At 34.1% G+C, this 8432-nt stretch overlaps 1 non-coding gene across 1 annotated transcript; it reads left to right on the top strand.

Annotated features, from left to right (window-relative positions):
• The first annotated feature begins 8011 nt into the window (after nt 1–8011).
• LOC128289939 (small nucleolar RNA R71) lies at nt 8012–8117 on the top strand. Its single transcript, XR_008279579.1, has one exon. It is a non-coding gene; the product is annotated as a small nucleolar RNA R71 (small nucleolar RNA).
• Nucleotides 8118–8432: the final 315 nt, after the last annotated feature.

The following is an 8432-nucleotide window of genomic DNA, read 5'->3' on the forward strand; positions in this document are numbered from 1 at the left end:
TATAAATCGAGGGTAAAACAGTAATTCTGTAAATCGAGGGTAAAATGGTAATTTTATAAATTGAGGGTAAAATAGTAATTCTGTAATCGAGGGTAAAATGATAATTCTGTAAATCGAAGGTAAAACGGTAATTTTATAAATCGAGGGTAAAATGGTAATTTTGTAAATTAAGGGTAAAACAGTAATTCTGTAAATCGAGGGTAAAACGATAATTCTGTAAATCAAGGGTAAAACGCTAATTCTATAAATTGAGGGTACTTTGGTAATTTTTACAAGTCGAAGGTATTTCAATAATTTTACAGGTCAAGGGTATTTCAGTAATTTCACAAATCAGAGGTATTTTGGTAATTTTACAAACTAGGGGTATTTTGGTAATTTTACAAACTAGGGGTACTTTGGTAATTTTATAAACCAAGGGTATTTTGGTAATTCTACCCTACAGGGGCATTTCAGTAATTCTACCCTACAAGGGTATTTCAGTAATGCTAGCCTACAGATATGAGATTCACATAGTCCAACCCAATATTTACTACACAGCCAAACAACTTATCAAATTGGGCCCGTAGGCCCATTAGGCCCATATGGTCTCTTTCGGCCCATCGCGGCCCGAAGTAGCCATCCTACAGCTAGAGTAGCGAGAAAATACACACTTGATTGGAGACGGAGTTAATCCACGCTCCGAGCACTCTTAATGGCCCCAACCCAACCGAAAGCACGCTAGAAAGCGAAAGGATCGACCAAGAAGGGTACCTTTACTCTCCTCATGGTTCTCTCTATTTAAAGCCGACCAGCATCCACTCTTATGTTAGCTTCCGATGTGGGATCCTCTATCATCGAGTTTAAATTCAACACCAACTCTTGCCCTGTTAGCAAAATAAATGCTCTTTGCTTGCCATGGGATTCGAACCCATGCCTCCCCTTAAATGCTCCACACGTTACTTGCCACTAAGCCACAAGGCTTTTTGTGTCACAATTTCTCCAACAATATTCTTAAGGCCTACCTACTACACCCAGGGTTTGATTCAACTTAAACCAAAATTTTTGCTAGAGTCCAAGTTTGAACCCAGGACTTCTCCAACACTTCTCAGCACACTTAACCACTAAAACAAGCCTTCAACTACGAAATTTTCAAGCACAACAGAATATTATAAGCTGCCCTCAACCGCTCCCATGCTTAAGGCCCAAAACTTCTAGGCCCAAAACTTCTAGGCCCAAATTCAGGGTGTTACACCTTGGGCCTTCTAGGCCTGTATTAAGGACGATGTGCATGTGTATGTACAGTTTTGTGTTCAAAAGAAATTTTATGGCTCGAATCTACAAGTATTTTTATGTTCTAGCCCGGTAATGCCCTATACCCGTCCCGGCGATGGATACAGGTAAAGGGTGTTACACTTACACAATATGGTGCCATGGCCATGGAATCTTTTTTAGGGATTCATATCGAAGATCATGTTTTTAGTCCCAAAAAACCCCTTTAGACAACTCTACAGAGATAGACATTGACTCATCATGCTTAAACCCACTATCATCAGAACATTTCGAATAGCATACAACTAAGATGCATATACATAATTTAGAAATCCAGGTGCAACCATACTTCACACTGACTTGCTTGAAGTCAACATATCTATGCCAAGTATGCATATCATTCTCAACAAACATTAGCATGCTTATAGACGTACTTTAATGACAACATATAGGGTCACATATATAGCATATTGTAACCTCAAGGATCACAGCATCATCTTTGAGCTACTCTCTTATAGATTTACTAGTACCATTATCGTATAAACAAGAATCAACATAAAGGCTTACTGACCACCTCCAGACATACCAATGTCCAAAGTGTGAATACTGCAATTAAAGATATGGATTTGAGGTGATGTCTACAAGGATATGAGTTAGGTTGTAATATAGTTTTTACAACAAAGTAGGTGAGTACTCTGAAGATTGTACCCAAGGGAGGCAAGTACTGAATTAACTTTAACCTAAATGCAAATAAATCTAATTATTTTTTTAAATAAATTATATTACTACTAAACATAAAGGAAATATTTTTGGTTTTTTATAATAATGAAAATAACAGTAGAAAAAATAAAGTGAACTTTGGTGAAAGAGTTCTAACATAATCAAATATAAGCATAGGTGATTAGCTCGCTTTGATAATCATAACTAATTCCTATTTCAAGTTTCTACTCAATCAACTAGTCATTACCCTAGCAAGATCTCTCGATCTTCCACTAAACTAATGAGTTGGCAAGAACTACTTATCTCTCGACCTCACAATCCAGACCGGCTTGGGGATAAGGTGTTCCTCGATAGGCTATACCAATTTTAGGTTAATTCTCACCTAAATGACTTCCTGCGGTCGTCAAGCCTAAGGTTTAAGTTCTTCCTTTCCCAAACAGTTGATCCGCTAAGAAAAACATACATAGTAATCATTCAATCATACCTCCACTCACTAATATCCCATAAGAGGACTAGTTCCTCATGAATGTCATGAACACAATAAACTTGATGATAAAGATAAACATAAATAACAAATTAAGAGAAAGGTTTAAGAGAATCCTAAATTGTATTGATTAAAGCATAAAATCCACAATAGTTTGATCATATTTACAACTTACGTTCTCCAAAGAACATAAATAGTAAAGAACTAAAATAAAACGAAAGCCTAAAAGAAAGGAAAAACTTAAAACTAAAATTACAAAAAAAATCTCAAAGTATCCAAACTATCCCTTAAAGAAGTAATTTAAGAGCCTATTTATAGAGTTAAGGTTGTTGTTGTCCTCAAACCTAGATCAGTTGACGTTCTTATTTTTAATTTCCATTGTGTAAACCAAAACGCCCATCTCTCGTAAGTGTTTCCTATGTAAGGTCAATATCGCGACACCCTAGTGCCTGTACCGCGACACTGAAGGCAGTATGCATGGTTCAGGGGTAACTTTAGGAGTGTGCCATAACATTTTAGGGGTATGTCGTGACATCCCATGGTTGTGTCATGGCACAAAAGGCAATATAGCAATTCCAGCATTCTACTCCCTATGTTGCGACATCAAACTCTCCGTTTACTTACTAGTACATTAACTCACCTTTTGGCCTCATTCGACCCCAAGGTTAATAAAAGACTCAAAATACACTTTTTATTGAATTTAAATTAGAATATAAAAACCTAACTAAAACATACATAATGAAAGTGATTGTATTCAAGCTCTTTAAGTATGAGAACTAGTTTAATCTGCTACACCGAATTACGATAGATCAAACCCCCCACACTTAAGTCATTGTTTGTCCTCAAGCAAAGCAAAACAAAAACAGAAAAGTAAATGATGACCCTTAAGCAAGTAGATTACAAACATTGGTTTTGACGTACGTAGCTAGGTATTTTCATATTTACACATAATCTCGACATGATATATAACTGACTTACCACTTTTAATATCAAACACCTTACTTCAGTATATTACAAAGTATACAAACATTAAGGTTTTCAAACATATGAGTCCATCAATAAATTATACAAGTAATTTGATTATCCTATCATACTACAAACAATCATTAATGCAATTACTTGATATGATGTTAATTCATAAATAAGTCTACCTAGATCACATATGGGTTTTCAGCTAGTAATGTTCTGAGGCTTAGGACAGGTATGAGATTCAAGAATAAGAAGCATCAAAATGGTTTCAAGCATGAAAATAGTTTGGCAAATCATTTTCTCCTCTATTCTTCCCCTTAGTAACCCTTACCCACTTACTGCCTTATTTTTCATTCTCTCACCTTCCTTATTTCTCCACATAGGAAGTCACAACATAATACAACAACTACGGCTAGCTGACGAGTTTTGGTGCACTTACAAAACAATTTTTCTACTTTTGTGACTTTGTCACCCTTTTTCCTTTTCAATTCATCTCACTTATAAATGTTTTTACTTTTAAGTATTTTTCTACTCGTTTTTCTTACTTTTGTGAATTTTTCTTTTGTTGCACATATTGGCTAACCTATTATCGCTATATCAGCCTGATCCTTTCTATTTCACTCTATTTTTACAAAATCCATCGTGATGTATCTACTTAACCCTCAAAACGTATGGTTAAACGTCTATAGTCATGTATTTAGGACCAAAGAAAAAGGGTAAATACAAATTAACAATTTTGGCTCAGATTTTGTAAGAAGGTTCTTCAAGAAGTGTTTTTTGACTCAAATATAAGTATTAAGGATGAATAAATAGGGTTAGCCTTTTGCCTCATGTTGTATACCAAACAATGTCTTAGGTCATCCTTAGGTATCTCAATATTCACAAATTTAATCAATCAAATAATCACAAATTTAAACAGTTTAGCATACATAATAGCATTCTCATTTCCCTATATTCTTTATATTATTCAGTATATTCAATTGCTTAATGCCTATTTATAGTGTAATATATAGAACTTAGTAGTCTAAAATTAAAAATTTAAAATAATTCACTATCATACCAAGTTTATAGTAAATACAATCAACATATATACATGCTCCTAACCACTCATTAGTATTTCTACAAGCTCAAGTACACATTTGACAATAAAAAAAGCATAAAAATAAAAAAGAATTCCTATGTTACCCCTTACCCCCCAAACACTTTAGATAGCACATTGCCCCTAATATGCAACCCTGAATAGATAAGGAAAGAAGCTACCCAATATATCATGACATTGCAATGGTCTAATGGTGGGTGATTACATCATTATTCTTTGTAAGTTCAAAAATGCAGTGCTCCTTTCATGTGAGGTTCCTACACAAAAAACTTGAAACCAAAAACAAAGAAAATATGAAAGCCTACTATTAATCTACTCCTACAACAACAAAAATTAAAATTATGCAAGATTAATTACAATCTAGTAATAAAATTTAAAAATTCACTTCAATCATCCTCCTCTTCCTCAAATTCCGTGTCATCTCCTTCCTCTTCTTCTTATTCATCCTCGCTATCTTCTCTTTACTCTCTCCCTTGCTCTTCCTCTTCATGATGAGTCTGCATTGGGCCAAACAGGTCCAACGAATAATTAGGTATTCTCATGTTGTTCATCATGAAAATTCTTGAAGGACCGACCTATTTCTTGCATCCATCATATCATCTCGTCTATTTTTGCACTACTTCTCTTGCCCATTTCTTGCCTAAGTGTCTATTTTACCCATTTGAGAAATGTTTGGACATCCATCTTCTCTTTTCTCCTGTAGTTCCAATCTATAATTTGTTTTCAGTATAGCTCTACATACTGAGTGTCAATGAGTCACTTATCAAGCTCTTTGTTGGGAGCATAAATTGCTCATTTTCTTCGATTGGAACTTCTACAGTTTTGCAAATTGCTATCATGATGTTGGGAAAGAAAATCTTGAACTTCTGGCCACTCACAGAATACTTCGTACTTTGATGGATCCATTGCCCTATGCATATCTACTTCTTCTGGGTTAATGTCTTTGAATTTCGTGTAAAATCTTTGTTCCTTGTAGATGTTGGTCCTTTCCACCTGCACTTTGCTGCACTTAAAATGAAAACACAAAAGATAGTAGAAAATAAAGTTTAAGGTTTAAGTGTAATGAGAGATTTTTGAAAGATTTTATGGTTAGGAGAAGTTTCAAAGGGAGATTAAGGTTAAAGATGAGTTAAAAGTGATTTAGGATTTAAAATTTTGGGGTTTTTTAAGTTGAAATCAGGTTAAAATTAGGTTAAAGCTGACAAGCTCCATGACCGGGATGGGTTGGCCCTACAGAAAATTGCATCAATGTCACGAAATAGGGGTTCTGTGTCGCAACAACACTGACAGTTTCCCGATGTCACAACATCAGGGTTCGATGTCATGACACACTCTGAAATTTTTGAGCCTTAAGGTATTTTGCCTATTGTGTCACGACACAGAGGTGCCGTGTCGCGACATTGAGCCAGTTTGCTTGATTTCTTAGAATCTATGAGCGGTGTTATTACACAAAAGTGCTGTATTATGACACCGACTCTATTTCAGCCCCGATTCTCAACTTTTAAAGTGTTTCAAATCTTATTAAACAAAAACTTAAATAAAAATTAAATTCAATTCAAATCTACCAGTTAGTTAAAAATACAAATATATATATAAAGTTAAAATTCAATTCAGAAATGTCAAGTCTTGCTACTGGATCCATTCGTTAGGTCGAGCAACATACACATGGATGCTCTTCATGTTCTTTTTCGATCAATATTCATCCATCATCTTTGTACCACTCCACCTTCCTCCGCTTGTCCTTCTCTTTAAAATTTTTATTTTTATATATATTTTAAAGCATTGTTTCCTTAGTTTTTCCCTATGTTCTTCATTCTTTCAATGACCACATTTAAAGATTTTAATTTCACCATTTATTCTTATTGTTAACTCATTATTTTCTAGGTTAACGGTGGACCTCGATGTTGCTAAAAATGGTCTACCCAACAGAATGGGTATTTCACGGTCCTTTCCATAATCTAGAATAACAAAATCAACCAGGATGATAAAGCTCCTTACCTTAACTAACACATCTTCAAGTACTTCTTTAGGCTGTATTGAAGACCTGTCAACTAGTTGTAGTGTAATTTGCTTGTTTTTCAGCTCTTTTAACTTGATTTTTTAATAAGTAGATAACGTCATTAAATTAATACTAGTTCTTAAATCACATAGTGTCTTACTGAAGTGAATATCCCCTATCTTAATTGGTATTATAAAAATACTTGGGTCTTTTATTTTTGGGGGTATTTGTTTGGATATAATCGCATTACATGAGGCGCTTACGCTAACTTTCTCTCATATTTTTATTTTCCTATGCCTAGACATAATTTCTTTTAAATACTTGGTGTATTTAGTATCTTTTTTTTAATTAAGTAAATTAGAGACAAGTTAGCATTAAAGGATTTAAATAAGTTTAGAAAAGCTACAAATTCTGCCTCATCCTGTCTTTGTTTTTCTTCTAACTATGAAAGGAATGGTATCTTTGCCAATGTAGGCTTCTTTATTGGCTCTTCCTCCGACTCAGCTATCGACATGGCTGCTTCTTCTGGTTCTTGTTCCTTCTCAGCTTCCTTAGAGTTAGGGGTGTTCAGTCGATTAACCGACTGATTAACTGACCCGAAATAACATTAACCGAATTAACCGACCCTTCAAAATTTTTAACCGTTAATCGAACAAAAATTTTTTCAAAAAAATTAACCGAAATAAAACTTTTCGGTTAATTCGGTCGGTTAACCGAATTAACCAAAAATTATATTTTTTTTATTTTTGGTTAAAATAAGTACAAAATTAACCGAATTAACCGAATTACCTGAATTACCCAAATTAACCGAATTAACCGAATTATTTGTATAAAATTATATGTTTTTTATTTTTAGTTTTAGATTTTTATTTTTATTCATTAAATTATTTGTAATTTTTATGATTGGGTTGGGTAATTGGGTCGGGTTGGGTTGGGTACTTGGGTTAATATACATTAGATTGGGTATTTGGGTTTATGTTGGAGTGTATAGTGGACTATTTATATATTATAATTTTATTTATTAATTTTTTCGGTTAAACCGAAAAAATTTGATTAACTTAATGGTTTTGAATCGAATTAATCGTTAACCTAAAACTCAAAAAATTATTAACCGACCCCCGACCAAATTAATTCGGTTAACCGACCGATTAACCAAATTCGATCTGTTAACTGAATTTTTCGGTTTTACCTGAATTTTGCACACCCCTACTTGGAGTTCTCTTGAAGATCCTTAGAATCCTTTTTATTCTTCTCGTGAGCTAGTTTTTCTAGGTTACTCAGTACTTTACCCGAACAGAGTGTAATTTCTTTCACATGCTCCTTTCTTTCTCTTCGAAGATTATTCTCTGTGTTGTTTTAGCTTCTAGTGCCAATTTGTCTTTTGATGTCTCCCATCATACTCGTCAATTAGCTCATTTAGTCTTCCATCTAATTTTGAACATATGTGCACATCCAACCCGTTATAGAACATCTGCAGCCTCAACCACTTGGTAATTCATGATGTGAGCATTTTTGTATTAGCATTTTAAAACACTCTCAAGCTTCGTGAAAGCTCACTCCTTCTAACTATTTAAATATAGTGATCTCCTTCCTCAGTTGGACTGTTTTGGTAATAGAAAATAACTTTTGAAGAAATTTTTCTGTGAGTTTATCCCATGTCATGATAGATCCTGGTGCCTACGAGTCTAAACAAGTAAACGTGTTATCAATTAAGGAAAAATGGAACAACCGAAGATGAATAGCGTCATTTGTAACACCCCTAGCCCGTATCCGTCGCTGGATTAGGGTTAAGAGGCATTACTGAACATTTTACAGTTCATATAGTCATGCACTATATATATATATATATATATATATATATATATATATTACAAATCAGAATTTTAATCACATCATAGCTTACAATTTAATCA

This window comes from Gossypium arboreum, chromosome 2 (genome assembly GCF_025698485.1).
Source record: "Gossypium arboreum isolate Shixiya-1 chromosome 2, ASM2569848v2, whole genome shotgun sequence".
Lineage (NCBI taxonomy): Eukaryota > Viridiplantae > Streptophyta > Magnoliopsida > Malvales > Malvaceae > Gossypium > Gossypium arboreum.